Source organism: Molossus molossus, unplaced genomic scaffold (assembly GCF_014108415.1).
Source record: "Molossus molossus isolate mMolMol1 unplaced genomic scaffold, mMolMol1.p scaffold_m16_p_10, whole genome shotgun sequence".
In the NCBI taxonomy this organism is placed as follows: Eukaryota; Metazoa; Chordata; class Mammalia; order Chiroptera; family Molossidae; genus Molossus; species Molossus molossus.
The window spans coordinates 50874520-50891402 of NW_023425345.1; the positions used below are offsets into that span (position 1 = coordinate 50874520).

A 16883-nucleotide genomic window follows, 5' to 3' on the forward strand; every position below is an offset into this window, starting at 1 on the left:
ACTAGCCGGGGGGGGTGTGTGTGTAAAGTGAATCAGCCCCTGGGAACTACAGTTGCTGAGAACCCCAGGAGTTCCAGGGACCCTCACAGTCCTGTCTAGGAAAAGTCTCATTATTCTTCTACCCAGAGGGTCTTTAGGGAGGGACAATTTGAGAACTGCAGACCAAGGCCCCAAGCAGTACCCACCACCCAGGTCTTATAGGCACAGCACAAGCAGCAGAATGGGTGTCTCTCCTTTAAAAATATCTATACATTAAAAAAAAAAAAAAAAAACCAAAGCTTGCCCTGGCCGGTTTGGCTCAGCAGTTGGAGCATCGACCTGCAGACCAGAGAGTCCCGGGTTCGGTTTATACTAGGGGCATATACAAAGAAAAAAGCTTACTGAGAACTGAGGAATTCCCAGAGCTCAAGAACCAGCTCAAGCTTCAAGGAACTGTGCCTGATTGGGCTCTTCTCAGTGGCTGCTGGATTTTTAAAAATCAGTAATAACAGCAGTGATAATTCACCTTAATAACAGCCTGGCCTCCTCAGGCCTCTTTCATCTGCGTAACTCCCAGAACTGGGAAAACGGTAATTATTGAGCAGGTGCCACACCCCGATGATGATGTGTTATTAATCCATCAGCACAGGCTGGGAAACTGAGGCTCAGGGAGAAGGATTTCCTCTCACACAGAGCATAGGATACAAGCACCAGGGCCACTGGCAGTGAAGAAATGAAGGTGCCAGCTCCATATCTGTTGTGTTTTGAGAGGATACTGAAGATAAGGGCACTCCTTCCAGAGTCAGCCAGATATGGGTTTGGGGAGGTGAAGAAAACCCCAGATGTGTGTCCCAAGCCCCCTCCTCAGCTGAAGCAGGGCTTGGTGGTAACCCTGCCTGGGAACCAGGGCCTCTGATTTTGAGCCCATACACCTACTCTCCCAAAGTTCTGCAAAGCAGCCCAACAGCTGCTTTGGACATCTCCGCCATCTCTGCAACACGAGCAAAAACCATTGGGTAAGTGAGGGTTTAACCTTCCAAATAACCCATTGCCACAGGCACAGTCTATAAAGTGGGAGTGGAGGGTATCCTGCAGCTGGGTGGGTGGTTGGGATCAGATCAAGAACTCATTAAGAAGTGAGGAGACTGCTTCTTGGGAACCCAAGCCCATCTCCGCAGCCCCCTTCCACCTTTGGCACTGATCTTAAAATAATGAGATCCTTCCTACAGCAAGGCCTGTTTGGGCTAATCATGCTGCAGAAAACTGCACAAGAGGCCCAGTTGGCCTGTGCCCTCCAAGAGGGCAGGGGAGGGCAGGCAAAGAGTCATAGAACACCAAAGATCTTTTCCCATGGTGGCTACAGAAGGAAGCAGCAGACTCAAATGAGAATGAAAGGGTAAAGATACTGCCTGTGTAGATCTATCCACAGCCTGGTCCTGCAAGAGATGCAATCTCAGCTCTGGGGAAACTATAAGGGCCAAGCCAGGCAGCAACCAATGACCTTGTTCTCTAACCTTCCAGGGCAGGGCCTGGGGAAAAGTGTTAATTAACTGTGTTGTTTGAAGGGATTTGAAGCTGTCTCACTTCCACATATTAGACAGCTGACCAGAGCCCCTGAAAGGTTCCTGAGAATATTCTGCCCCTTCTAGGGCCCCCGCTCTCCATAATCTCATCTTCAAGAACTGCCCTCTCTGCTTTAAATTCAGCCAGGCCTCCTCATGCACGAGAAACTAAGGCAGAATGGTAGCATGGAAAACACTTGACCAGAGTCAGGAGCCCTGCCTGACACTCATCACTGTATAAATCACTTTCCCTTCTGGACTCCAGTTTCCCCAGTTTTAACACAAGGGCACTGGACTAGACTGTCTCTAGGATTCCTTCCGGTCTATGATTCTTTGTTGTTTTGATGTGGTGGTAAATGCCAGATTAATTTCCATAAATTTGCATGTTCAGTCAGAAATACTAAACTCGGAGTGTAGAAAATCCAATCAGTTCTTTAGTGCAGCTAGACTGGGGCTGGAGGAGCCTGCCAGGTTTGGGTGAGGACTATCACAGCAGACAGAATTTGTTCTGAGAGATGCAGTTCCGGTGACCCAGGATTGATTGGGCCCAGGACCCCACTTAAGCTACCACACAAGTGTCCTTTTCCCTCCTGCTTCTAAAGTGGTCTCTGGCTCAGCCACACCCCAAGAGGGAACAGCACCTCTGCCTAGCAACAGTTGCATCCTTCACTTTGACAGGGACTCCACCATTATCCACTTTCTGGGAAAGTAACCTCCCTGGGAGCTTCCACTCTCTCTTCCATAGGCTTCTAGCAGTGAGAAAGGTTTCCTTGGGGTCTAACCTAAAGACTTCCTGCTGCAGCTCTACTCCTATGGGCAGCAGGGCCCAGGGGAGCTAGCAGAGGGAAGAGCAATACAGGAGAATGTGCCCCATATCCAAACAATCCCATGCCTCTCTAACTACTACCTCTCCTTCAACATCCCATTCAGCACCTGGGAGACAAAGGATGAAAACAAACAAGGAGAATGTGAAGGACTTTGGCTCTTGGGCTACAGAGCAAGTCCCAACCTGGGGAGCCTGACTCCTGAGAAAGCCCTAACTCCAGAGGGAAGGAGGCTGGGGAAGCTGGGGTAGGGGCAACCTCTCTCTGCAGCTGCTGGGCCTGGGAGGCTGGCTGGGCTGGGTGAGGGCAGCAGAGAAGATTCCTTAGCCCCTTGCCTGGGAATTGGGGGTATGAGTGTAGAGGTGAGGTGAGTAGGGCAGGGAGTGGAATGGGCAACAGTGGGCCCTCTTTGTCCTCTTCCCTCAAGAGGGCAGAGTGTGCTGTGCTTTCTGGCCCAGATCCTAAAACAAGTCCCAACAGCTGAGAAGCAAACTATCTCCTGGGAATCTGCTTACCTTGCTGGCCTTTGGCTGCCTCCTCCTTTCTCAACCCCTCCTCATAGGCCCAACTCAAAGACTGGCCCGCCAGCATGTCTCACCAGAGGCCTTGATGGGTGGGCCAAACCCCAGCCAGCAGAAGTTCACAGCCCAAGGCACCAGGGGTGAGCAAGACAAGGGCTACTGTTAGGCAAAGTAAGGGAGTCTATTCCCCTCCACCCAAGGTTCTAATCTCAAGTAACTGAGATTTAGAACCACATCACCTAACACCTACCTTTCCAAACTGAGCCACCGTGCAAGAGGACCTTTCTCTCCTCCAGACTCATTCATCAGTGGAACCACACAGTATTAAAAGTGGAAGGGAATGTTAGAGCTTTCTAGTCCAAATGCTGAACTTTACAGATGGGGTAAACCAGCCGAGAGAGGCAAACTGTCTTGGCCAAGGTCACACAGCAAGTTAGGAAGCATAGGGACCAGAGCTTCTGACTCAGTCCACTGTGACAACAGCTTGGTCCTCACGCATATTGGTTTCCACCTGCCTACTGTGGAAGAGTCTTCTTCCCTGCAGCTCAGGCCACCTGCTTCTCCAGGTTTACACTCTCTCCCAAAGGTCTGAGCTGGAGAAAGATGATGAAGGGCCATACCACCTCATTCATGAGGGCAGATGCCACCTCAGGCACAGACCATAGACTTTGAACACAAAGTTGAATTATGTGGGAATCTCCCCAGATAGGAATACATGTGTTCCTCTGAGGTAGAAGTACAATAACCCAGGTTGTTCTTAGAGAGACAAGGGGCCAATATGTAAGTGAATTTTGTTTCTACCTTCTTGCCAGACAAGGGGTCTCAGAGTCAGCTGATATTATATCTTGCAAGAGAGAATCTGCAACAAGGCAAATGGGCTAGGTCCATTATTCCCAAAAGTACTGAGCACAAAATGGTTAGACAATGACCCCCTCTTTACTGTCCTTCAGGACCATTTCTGTCCTAGGCATCTGCTTCCAGCCACTACCTCTGGTAGACAATTGTACTTAGGCAGGAGGACCTGTGGGAGACGGAGAGCAGGGGTAGAGTGGGAATAACAGGAATTGCCTTTACAGCCAGAGAAGGAAATTCATCAGCCTAAGACCCCTGGTTCCTCAGGAAAGTATTAAAAAGTAGCAGCTGGCCCTGGCTGGTTTGCCTCAGTGGTTAGAGTGTCACCTGTGCATCAAAGAGTGGTGGGTTCGATTTCCTGTCAAGGGCATGCACCTGGATTGCAGGTTCTATTTCTGGCCTGGTCAAGGTCCTACTGAGGCAATGATGCGTCTCTCACATCCATGTTTCTCTCTCTCTCCCTTCCACTTATCAAAACAAACAAAAAAAGTAGCAGCTGGACAGGCTGGGTGGAGGGCACTGACACACCTGGAAAACCAGGCCTATGGGAGGTGAGAGCCTTCTGTGCCTTTAGGGCAGTGCCAGGGCTGTATCCTTATCCTGGGCCCAAGTGGCTGGGGGCTGGGGTTCAGACAGCCACTTTCCTAGTCGGGCTAGCCCAGGGGAGTGTAGGGCACAGATACATTCTCAGCATTCTTCGGGCACCATAGCCAGAACCCAGTCTTTTCTGCAGGCGCTGCCCTGGCCCCATTCCCTGCCCAGCCTTTCTCCCTCCCTCAGCCTCTCTTTAGTGTTCAAGGCTGCCCTCCTCCTACCCGCATCCCCTTAAAGCCACAAGGGTCGTTCCCGGAGGCCCTGATCTCTTAGCTTCTCCCCACCTCCTCCACGCCCTACCGCCCCAGGCCACGGGAACTGCTAAGTGCAAAGAGGAGCCCCGGGCTCGTCTCCGCGCCTGCGCTTTGGGAAGAGCCTCTCCCACCGCAACAACCGGGCACCACTAAACGGCACCCGGACGGTGGGATGCGGGTGGGGTGGGGTGCGCAGCTGGGGCAAGGTCAGTGCTTTCAAAGAGGGAGGGAGACCGGCCCCCGGAACATCCCCCCTCTCCTGAAAGTTTCTCTTCCGGGGCTACGGAGTGTGCGCGAGGATGGCGCAGGGGGGCGGGAGGGAGTGGGGTGGGGGTGGACAGAGTCCCATCCTGACCCCCGGGGATAGAGTGCGGAGGGAGGGAGGGGCGGACAATAAGGTCCGGGCAGGAAGCCGTGTCGCCCCCTCGGAACCAAGGCTGCCACGAGAACCTTACGCTTCACACCCCTCACCCCTAGCCTAGAGCTTACAGACCCCCACCAATAGCGCCCTTTAAATCCCAAGTAGGCCAGAACTCACCGAAATCAGGTGTTGAGCTGGGCCAGGGCAGGCCGAATACGCCGGGTGCATGGCCACAGCTCGGGGGCCAGGGGCAGAGAAGGGGGGTGCTGAGGCCGCCTCTTGATGTCAAGGCTTTAAAGGGGCCAGGGAGCTCCGCCCCTCTCCAAATCCCGCCTCCTACCTCCCGCGCAGCCAACCCGTGTTCACTCTGGATGCACGCCCCTCCCAGCTCCTCCAGATGTTCCCAGGACGAGAGCTAAGTCTGCCCCGCCGGCGCGCGCCGCTTCCGCCCGGGAGGGAAAGACCGCCCCTCCCCCTATAGAGAAACATTCTCCTCAGGCTGGGCCGGGTCGGCCTGGTAAACCTTCCTGGTGCCGGGGTTCGGGGACGCTAGGCTGGGCCGAGCTGGGGTGCAATAGGGGGCATCTGTAGCATAGAAAACTGGTGTGCGCGGCCCCATAGGCATGAGCGTCTGCTTCTCTGGGGCTGGGTGTGCACGTGTATATGTGGTTGTGAGCGTCGAGTGTTTGTAATTTGCCTTCCTGCATACGTGTTCGGAGTAAATCTAAGGGAAAAGGCTTGAGTGCCTCCTTGACATCAAATGCACCCGCCTCCCTTTTCTTCCTTCGGGATGGGGTCCTCCCAGTGAAAAACTGGACGCTGGGAACAGATTCCACTCCTCCCAGCTGTGGGGAAGGCTGAGCAGAAAAAGCATAAAATCTTGTTCTCAGCCACTTGCTGTTTCAGTGGGGATGAGTTCCTTCTCAGTTGAACTAACTAACCCGTGCTTAAAAGAGGAAAAGCAAACAGCCCATCTAGGCTCATGGGGGCCTCCCTTCAATCCCATTCTCATTGGTCCTTGGATAAACTTCGATTTGCCCTCGTCTGGATACCATATAATCTTCATAATCTGCATTGCATTGTACTAACTGGCCCGGAAATGCAGGTTCTGAACTGGGTTCTGCAAAGAAATAAAAAGGGATCCCTAGCCACAGTCTCTATTTTATTCAAATTGCTTCTGTTGCGGAATGCATTAAAGCATCATGTTATTAGTCAAAGGAAAATAAAAGCTGAGGGAACATAGGGTGCTCAGACTGGCGAGGTTTAATCAGGAGCTCCTCTGAGAAGGAGGCTCCTTAATTTAAAATGGTATTTGAAGGACAGAGAAAAAGTTTGAATAAGATCGAGTCAGGGTAAGGACATAAGGAGACTCAGATAGGAAAGAGCAAATTATCTATGTGAGATAGTGAGCTGATCACCTTGGTAGGGTGGGAAGTGGGAGAAGTTCATGGAGGAGATTTTGTGGAGATCAGAACCAGAATATGGATTTGACAGCGCAAGTGATAAGTCATTGTGGGTTCTTGAGCATGAGAGGTAGCTTGACTTTTTCAAATGCTTGAGGACGGTTTATTGGAGTCTAAAAGATATGATGGTTACCACTACCAGTTCTCTCATCTTTGCTTAAAATTTTTAAAAATTGATTTATCCTTAACATACAATTAAATATACAGCTCTTAGGTGTTCTGTTTGGTGAATTTCAACAGCAAATACCTATGTAACTCCCCAAATAAGATACTGAACCATTACTCCAAGAAGTTCCCTAATATCCCTTTACAGTTGATTACCCTGCATCTACCACCACTCACCCCCTGCAACTTCCTGAATTCTATCACTATAGTTTTGTCTGTTCTTGGATTTTGTATAGGTGGAATCATACAGTATGTACTCTTTTGCAACTATATAAATATTTTTCCTTTATTGATTTGAGAGAGGAAGGGAGAGGGAGATAGAAATATCAATGAGAGAGAATATCAATTGGCTGCTTACTGCATGCTCCCCACTGGGGATTTGGCCCACAACCTGGGCATATGCCCTGACTGGGAATTGAACCAACGACATCTTGGTGCATGGGTCAATGCTCAACCACTGAGCCACACTGGCAGGGCTGGGCTATATTCTTTAACATAGTAATGTTTTTGAGATCCAGTTATGTGTAGTGTATTTATTTTTATTGATGAGTAATAGTCTACTGTATGAATTACATCACAATTTGTTTATTCTCCAGCTGATGGATATTTGGGTATTTCCAGTTTGGGGCTATTATGAATAAGACTGCTATAAACATTATTTTATTTATTTAAAAATTTATTTATTTATTTAATCCTCACCTGAGGACATTTTTTATTCAGATAGAGTGGGAGGGAGAGAGGGGAAGAGAAAGAGAGAGAGAAACATCGACGTGAGAGAGACACATCGAGTGGTTGCCACCCGCACAACCACCCGGGGCTGGGGACAAACTGCAACCGAGGTACGTGCCCTTAGCAGGAACCGAACCTGGGTCTCTGTGGACCGCAAGCGGATGCTCCAACCGCTAAGCCAAACCGGCCAGGGCTATTTTAATTTTTTTCTTTATTGATTTTAGAGAGAGGAAGGGAGAGGGAGATAGAAACATCAATGAGAGAGAATATCAAGTGGCCAATTCCCGCATGCCCCCAACTGGGAATTTGGCCCACAACCTGGACATGTGCCCTGACCGGGAATCAAACCAGTGACTTCTTGGTGCATGGGTTGGCACTCAACCACTGAGCCACATTGGCCGGGCTGCTATAAACATTATTTTAGAAATATTTTTGTAAACATGTTTTCTCTTTCTTTCTTTTTTTTTAAAAAATGTTATTGATTTTTTTTTAGAGAGAAAGAGGAAGGGAGAGGGAGAAAGAGAAACATCGATCCATTGCCTCCCATATGCACCCCAACCAGGGATCAAACCTGCATATGTGCCCTAACTGGGAATTGAACCCGAGATCTTTCAGTGCACAGGACAACATTCAACCAACTGAGCCACACTGGCCAGGGCTCTCACTTTATTTCTTGATAGTGGTACTTTTGGAATCCTGCAGCATTAATTCTTATTCATTCAATCATCCAACATTTATTGAATAGGGATCTGTGGGAAAGTCCTTGGTTTACAATAAGAACATGATTCTTTCCTCAAAAGGCTGAAAAGTTCCATAAAACTCCTTGTATCTGTTGCATTGCAAAGCCATGGGGTGGATAAACCTTAAGAGTCTGCCAGGCATTTCTAACTATTTTTGGATGTTTCCAAATAACTAAATTTTGGAAAGCAAACAGACTATATAAATGATTTACTTTTCATTCAGATGTTTACTGTTTAACATCTGCTCTTGTCAGAGCAAGTACCTGCCTTACTTAAAAGACTCTTGCACACTTGCAAGTTTAGGCACTCAGATTTGGGCAGATTCTCTATGCTTCACAAACCTTCATCTTCACTGACAGGTGAAAGAAGGATAGCTGACATTGCTTCATAATCGCTTTCTGTATTTGATGAAGCTTAAAAAACACTTTCATTCTCAATGGTATTATTCACTTAAATTATTAAAAATATACAGAAGTTCCAAAGTTGGTTTCACACTATTATATTCCCCTGATCATATATTGTTCTTTTTTTGTTGTTGTTCATATATTGTTCTTTATTTGAGTTGTCTGTTACGAAGCAAACTAGGCTTCATAGGTCTCTAGTTGCTGCAAGTTATTAGAAACAAGCCAGTTTGGTGGTGTGATCTAACTGTGTATTCAGTGCTAATGACTGACTGGTAGAAGGCATCTCAGAGACCCACCCCCTTCACCACTCATATCAGTCCTTTGGGGTCCTCTGCTTCAATACTATGTGATCATTAATTCAGTGTTAGAGTATCTTCTTTCCTCAGCTTGGCATTGTAGCCATTTGGACACTGTTACATTGGTTGATAAACTCACCCCAATTTAGAATTCTTGAGATGGTCAGATTGGTACCTGGCCTCTCAAAACATTTAAAAAATCTGTCTATTCTCCAGATTGGAATGACTGAGTGTGTTCTTGATGTCTTTATTGCTTAATAAGAGGAAGAAAGGAACTGGTATAGGTTAATGTTTGGTCGTTTACTGAATAGAAATAGAAATAGATCTTTGCTATTGCTATTTAATTCTGCACGGGACAATTAAGTTCCTTGAGTTCTGACATCATCACCAGTTTGTGCTTTGAAACTTACCTGGCACAGATATGATGGATCTGCTCAGGTCCTTGAAGCTCCTTTCCCTCATTTACATCAATCAAAAATTCTTATTGAGTTTTTACTATGTCAGGCACTATGCACTAGATAACATGTGGGTATGATAAGTAATGAGACTGAAAAAGTAAGCAGTGGAAAATCATACTTCATCCTAAGAGCCTTTGAATGGTTTTTAGCAGGAGGGTGGCATAACCAGAATTCCATTTTAGAAAAATCACTGTGGGCCCTGGCCGGTTTGGCTCAGCGGTTAGAGCGTCGGCCTGCGGTCCTGAGAGACCCGGGTTCGGTTCCCGCTAAGGGCACGTATCTCGGTTGCAGTTTGTCCCCGGCCCTGGTTGGTTGTGTGGGTGGCAGCCACTCGATGTGTTCCTTTCACGTCGATGTTTCTCTCTCTCTCTCTGTTCCTCTCTCTCCCTCCCACTCTACCTGAACAAAAATTGGAAAAATGTCCTCGGGTGAGGATAAAAAAAAAAAAAAAAAAAAAAAAAAAAAAAAAAAAGAAAAATCACTGTGGGCCCTGGCCAGTTTGGCTCAGCGGTTAGAGCGTCAACCTGCGGTCCAGAGGGACCTGGGTTTGATTCCTGCTAAGGGCGTGTACCTTGGTTGCAGTTTGCCCCAGCCCTGGTTGGTCATGCGGATGGCAGCCACTTGATGTGTCCCTTTCATGTCAATGTTTCTCTCTCTGTCTCTTCGTCTCTCTCCCTCCCACTCTATCTGAATAAAAAATGGAAAAATGTCCTCGGGTAAGGATAAAAAAAAAAAATCACTGTGGTTGCAGTATGTAGAACAGAGAGAGTAAGACTGAAGTCAGGAAGGATGGGATATTTTTATGGTAATTGAGGGAAAAAATGAAAAATCTGCTCTGGACTAGGAAAGTGGTAGTGGTGACAAACAGGACATGATGTCAAGAAGTAAGCAGCTCTTTCACCATGTGAGGACACAGCAAGAACATGATGGCTGCGAACCAGGAAGAGGGCTCTCACTAGAACTCAACCATTCTGGTGTCTTGATCTTGGCCTTCTCAGCCTCCAGAAACTGAGATAGATATTTATAAGCCATCCAGGTACTCTGTTATAGCAGGCTGAATGGACCAAGACAGAAACTGGTACCAAGAAGTGGAGTGCTGCTTTAACAAATGTCTGAAAATGTGGGAATAGCTTTGGAACTGGGTAATGGATAGAAGCTGGAAAATTTTTGAATTTCATGCTAGAAAAAGTCTAAATTGCCAGGAATAGACCATTAAGGGTAGTTCTGGTGAGAGCTCAGAAAGAAAATAGGAGAGCTGTAGAGAAAGCCTTCATCTTAGAAAATACCCAAGTCCTTCTCAACAGAATGCTGATAGAAATATTTGGACTTAAAGGCCAATTATGAGGTCTCAGGTGGAAATAAGGAACATATCTGGAAACTGGAAAAAAGACCCATAGTTCCTATTACAGGAGAAACCTAGAGAGAGGCTGGAGGCTGGAATAAAACATAAAAAATTCCTAAAGGTATCTTTCTCTCAAAAACTTGACATTTATTATTCTCATAGTTTGCATGATTTCTAGATTATTTGAACCACCTTCTAATGTTAAAGGGACTTTATTTTGTAAATTAAAATTGGCTAAAACATATCTTCATTCTATCCCTAGTTAAAATAGCCTTAGTGTTTAAGTTTTGACACCGTTTGCAACTCATCATTTTGACTTTTCTATGACTTTCTGTGACTCCTCCAGAATACTGCTCACAGTTTTTTTATCCTCACCTGAGGACATTTTTGCATTTATCTTCAGATAGAGCAGGAGGGAGAGGGGGAGGAAGAGAGAGAGAGAAACATCGATGCGAGAAACATCGATGTGAGAAACATCGACTGGTTGCCACCCACATGACCCCAACCGGGGCCAGGGACAAACTGCAACCAAGGTACATGCCCTTAGCAGGAACCAAACCCGGGTCTCCCTGGTCCATGGGCCAACGCTCTAACCGCTGAGCCAAACTGGCCAGGGCTTGCTCACAGTTTTTATTGTTGAATTGACATCCCTTCCTCTTTCAAAGCATAATAAATAGAAATTGCTAAGATAAACAGTAGTGGAGGCAGCAGGTCTTGGAATTGGAAGTGGAAGGTAACAGAGATAAACCAACACTGGGTCATTTGCAGATGGTAGTGCCACTCACTGAAAGAAAAAACACCAGAAGTTTCATCAAGGAATAAGATTATAATAAATGCTAAACTTTTTTTTAATTGATTGGTTGGAGAGAGAGAGAGAGAGGAATGGGGAGAGGGAGGGAGAGGGGGGAGAGAGAGAGAGGAAGGGAGAGGGGGGAGAGAGAGAGAGAGGGAGAGACATCAATCTGCTGTTCCACTTATTTGTGTGTTCATTGATTGTAAATGCTAAGCTCTTAAATACACACACACACACACACACACACACACACACACACACACCAGAGGAAGAGCAGGTTTGGAAGATGATATGCTCACTTTCGAACATGCTGACATTGAAATGCCTAGAGGAGCCCTGGCCAGTTTGGCTCAGCGGTGGGAGCATCAGTCTGCGGTCTGAAGAGACCCGGGTTCTGTTCCCGCTAAGGGCATGTACCTCAGTTGCAGTTTGTCCCCGGCCCTGATTGGGTCGTGTGGGTGGCAACCACTCGATTATGTCCCTTTCATGTCGATGTTTCTCTCTCTCTCTCTCCCTCCCACTCTATCTGAACAAAATATCGAAAAATGTCCTCGGGTGAGGATAAAAAAAAAAAAAGAAAGAAATGCCTAGGGGACATCCAAGTGGAAATGTCTATGCAAGAAGTCAGAGCTTCCCAACTGTTGTGTCTCAGGAAGAGATTACAGATGTGTTACATAATGATCTTCTCAACTCTGAAGGCTGCATAGCACCCTCTGACAGACAGCAGGCTCAGTTATGCTGAACTGCTATGAAGTGGAAAGGGTTGGGAAGCACCAATGTATAATGCTGTTGGATAAATAATTCTGAAGCTCACGAGAGAGATGTGGATGATAGATAATAGAGTGTATGTCATCAGAACATAGGTGGTAACTGAAGCCATGGAGTGGAGGAGATCATGCAAGGAGAGAAGAGGGACTGGAACAGAACCCCAAGGAACAACACTGGACAGGAGTCTCCAGAGAAGAAGGAAGAAAACTGGTGGAGTGCTGACACAAATCCAAGACATTTCAAAAACAAAGACCAAATAGTTCCCTGATATTGCTGATGTCCAGCTGGATCAGGACTGAGATGTACCCACTGACTTAAGCCACATGTCATTGGTTACTAGCAAAACCAGAGTTTGAAGCATTGAGAAAGATATATAATGTAAGGAATGGACACAAGAAGTGTTTAAAACTCTTTCAATAATTTTGGCTATGCTATGAGGTAAAGGTTAGACAGGTAGGTGGGGTAATGGAGGATAAGAGTTATTTTAAAGACACTGCTTAATTTTATTTTAAAAATTACTTTAAATGTTATTTTTAAAAAGCATTGTATGCATATGGTTTTAAAAAATCAAATAATACAGAAGCAATTATTTGCTTCATTTCCCACTCCCAGTAATGAGACATTTTAACCTCTGGCTGATGTTTCAATATTAATAAATATGCTTATCTACTATTCTTTAATTTTTTTGCTTTCAGATTTACTTTATTACCTATGTGTATATTCTTTTAAAAAGGCACAGGAGTGAGCCCTGGCCAGTTTGACTCAGTGGTTAGAGCATCAGCCCTCGGACCAAAGAGTCATGGGTTTGATTCCTGATCGGGGCCATGCAGGAGGCAACCAGTGGATATGTCTCTCTCACATCAATGTTACTTTCCCTCCCTCCCTCCCACTCTCCTTCCTACTCTAATTGAAGATAAATGAAAAAAAAAAAAAAAAAATAGCATAGGGCAAGATTAAAAAAAAAAAAGGCACAGAAGTGGTATCATACCATCCACACCGTTCTGCACCTTCCTTCTTGCTCTTAAAATATCTTGGATACCTTTCTATATTAGCATATATAGGTCTATATTGTTCTTTTAAACAATTGTATAGTAATCCATTAATGGTTGTACGTATTTTTTTGTTTCCTACTAATGGGCATTTAGGCTCCTTCTAGCTTTTCACTTTTATCCTTCGACTGTAATGGATAATATTGTATACATATCCTTGCATACTTATGTGAATATATCCACAGGAGAAATTCCTAGCAATGGGATTTCCAGGTATATGCAATATACATTTTGATAAATATTGACAAATTACCTTCCAAAATGGTCATGCTAATTTACATTCCCTCTAACAGGATACAAGAATACCTATTTTCCCACATTCTTTCTGTGACTTTATTGGATTATTTTTCATTACCTTATGTAGTCAAAATTATTGATCTTTTAGGTTGTTAAGCTTAGAAAGTACTTCAATTTTTATTTTTTTCTTCATTGATTTTAGAGAGAGAGGAAAGAGAGGAAGACAGAGATAGACACATTGATTAGAGAGAACATCAGCTGGCTGCCTCCCACATGATGCCTCCCACTGGGGATTTGGCCCACAACCTGGGCATGTGCCCTGACCAGTAATCGAAATGGCAACCTCTTGGTACATAGATTGATGCTCAGCCACTGAGCCACACCAGCCGGGCAGTACTCCAATTTTATTTTTTCCATTTTTTGTTCAGATAGAGTGGGAGGGAGAGAGAGGAAGAGAAAGAGAAATATCGACGTGAAAGGGACACATGATTGGCTGCCACCCGCACGACCAACCGGGGCCGGGGACAAACTGCAAACGAGGTACGCGCCCTTAGCGGGAACTGAACCCCGGTCTCTCTGGACCGCAGGCTGACGCTCTAACCACTGAGCACCGGCCAGGGCGGCAGTACTCCGATTTTTAAAATTATCTTTCTTCTCTAGTATGTTTAGGGTTTTTTTTTTTTTTTTTTTTTTAATTTACTTTTAAATATTCCATACAGGATCTATTTAAATGGCAAAGACCACTGGTATTTCTTATGTCTGCCCAGAATGACATCTCCGTTCTAGACCACTCAGTCCTGTCTGTTCTCAAAGTATAAAACACCCATTCCTGTGTACTCTTGCCAAGAAGGTCCTTTCCCCGGCTCATAGGGCATGCTTTTCCTCTTGTCCATCATCACATAAGCTATATTCCTTTGAGGGACAGCTCAAATATCATATCCTCCAGAAAGCTTTCCATGCTTATTGTAGAAAATTTTCCTTTTCTGAAGTTCACATGATCACATGCTGTCTTGGGTGAGCCTCTCCCTTTTTCCTCAAGTTTAATATATTTGCTGAATGAATCAAATCTAATCTTTGAAAGTCCAGAATTATTTAATCTACTTTTCCCTACCCCCTCAGCAGCTAAAAGCATGCTGGGTATATGGAAGGAATTTGATAAAATTTTTTAATTTTAATCCTCACCCATGGATATATATATATATATATATTTATATGAAATATATATATTTTTTATACTCACCTGAGGACATTTTTCCATTTTTTGTTCAGGTAGAGTGGGAGGGAAAGAGAGGAAGAGAGAGAGAAACATTGACGTGAAAGGGACACATTGAGTGGCTGCCACCCGCACGAGCAACCAGGGCAGGGGACAAATGGCAACCGAGGTTCGTGCCCTTAGCGGGAACTGAATCCGGGTCTCTCCAGACCGCAGGCCAACGCTCCAACCACTGAGCCAAACTGGCCAGGGCCTCATCTTTTTTTAAAAAAATTGATTTGAGAAAGAGAGAAAGAAGAGAGAGAAACATCAATTTGTTGTTCCACTTATTTGTGCATTCATTGGTTGATTCTCATATGTGCCCTGACTGGGGATCGAACTGGCAACCTTGGTGTATTAGGATGATGCTCTAACCAACCGAGCTACTCCCCAGGTCTCAGGGCCTCATTTTTATGAGCACTATTTATGCAACTTCTTTGAAACTAATTGCTGCAGACTTGAAATGCAACGGTTCTTCTCCAATTGGTCAGGTAATTGCTTAGCCAGTAGAAATATTAGTAGGGAACAGCTGGTCAGGTTCAGATGCTGAAGCCTCTCCCAAAGCTTTTAATGACTGAAGATTCCTTAATTAACCATGTTGACAGAGCCCCTGCCCACTCCTTTGGCCACTGGAGCTATTTCCTGCCATCATGGAGTTACTTGGGACAGGTGCCACTTAGCTTGTAGCCTAGTTTCATTGTAGCCAGAGCTCCTGTATTAGTTTCCTATCCCTGCTGTAACAAATCATCACCAATTTAGTGGTTTAAAACAATACAAATTTTTTCTCTTACAGTTCTGGAGGTCAGAAGCCTAAAATGAAGTTGTTAGCAGGTCTGCATTCCTTCAAGGGAGAATCCATTTCTCTGCCTTTTCTAACTTCTAGAAGCCACATGCATTTCTTATATCACTCCAATATCCTGCTTCTGTCATTACATCTACTGTAGTCAAATCTCCCTTTGCCTCCCTCTTATAATGACACTTGTAGTTACATTTAGGGCCCATCTTGATAATCCAGGTTAATCTCCCCATCTCAAAATCCTTAATCGTTAGCCAAGATCCCTAATCTACACATCTACAAATCTGTAAACATCTACAAAGTCACTTTTGCTATCTAAGGTAGCATTTACAAGTCCCAGGGATTAGGGATGTGGACATCTTGGGAGACGATTACTCAGCCTGCCAGAGCCCATATATTTATTCACACTACCTTGGTGAAGGGTGGTAGGAGAGAGCAGCCAGCAGGGTCACAAGGTTTCAAAATGTTCTTAAATTAAGATCTATAGATAAGTAGGTAAATTCAAATCTGTAATTACTGTGATCACTCTGAGATGATCATAAACTGGCCTCATTTCCATTCACAATTTTTCCCTTCCGGCATTGCTTTCTTTAAAATGCTCTGTAGCGCTGAAGCTAAATTCTTTATTCCTTTCTCATCCTAAAAAACAAATTATTAGAGATAGTAAGATGCATGTTTAGAGATGAGGTGTTTTTCTCATAAGCCTTTGATCTAACGAGCCTAGTTGTTATCTGTGACATGCTTACAGAATGTTATTTGCACCTTGTTTTTTTTCTTATCCTCACCCGAGGACATTTTCCATATTTTGTTCAGATAGAGTGGAGGGAGAGAGAGAGAGAGAAAAAAATATCCACGTGAAAGGGACACATCGAGTGGTTGCCATCCACACGACCCAACCAGGGCCGGGGACAAACTGCAACCGAGGTACGTGCCCTTAGCGGGAACTGAACCTGGGTCTCTCTGGACCGCAGGCCGATGCTCTAACCATTGAGCAAAACTGGCCAGGGCGCACCTTGTTTTTTTTAACTCTATATTCTGCAAAATACCTTCACATCCTTTAGCTCATTTGGACATAGGAAAAGGAAAAAGCGTTTGTTATAGCAGTTTTACAGATGAGTAAACTGAGGCTCAGAGAGGTTAAATGACTTGAACAGGGTTATCATACAATGAATTATTGGAAGATCTTTTTTATTTTTAAATCCTCACCCAAAGATATTTTTCTATTTATCTTCAGATAGAGTGGGAGGGACGGGGGAGAACAAGAGAGAAACATTGATCTAAGAGACACATTGGTTGCCTCCCACACAACCCCGGTCAGGAACAGGGATGAACCACAACCAAGGTATGTGCCTTTGACTGAAATTGAACCCTCAACTCATTGGTCCGCAGGCTGACGCTCTAACCACTGAGCAAAACTGGGTAGGGCTATTGGCAGATCTTGATT

The 16883-nt window shown here is 45.2% G+C and overlaps 1 protein-coding gene across 2 annotated transcripts in view; it reads right to left on the minus strand.

Moving 5' to 3' along the window:
• The window catches only part of NCKAP5L (NCK associated protein 5 like), a 30449-nt gene extending 25218 nt beyond the window's left edge, over positions 1-5231 (minus strand). For both annotated transcript variants that reach the window (XM_036253067.1, XM_036253066.1), the window contains exon 1: positions 5125-5231. The gene's annotated coding sequence lies outside the window, so the exon portion shown is untranslated. The remainder of the gene's footprint in view (positions 1-5124) is intronic.
• Positions 5232-16883: the final 11652 nt, after the last annotated feature.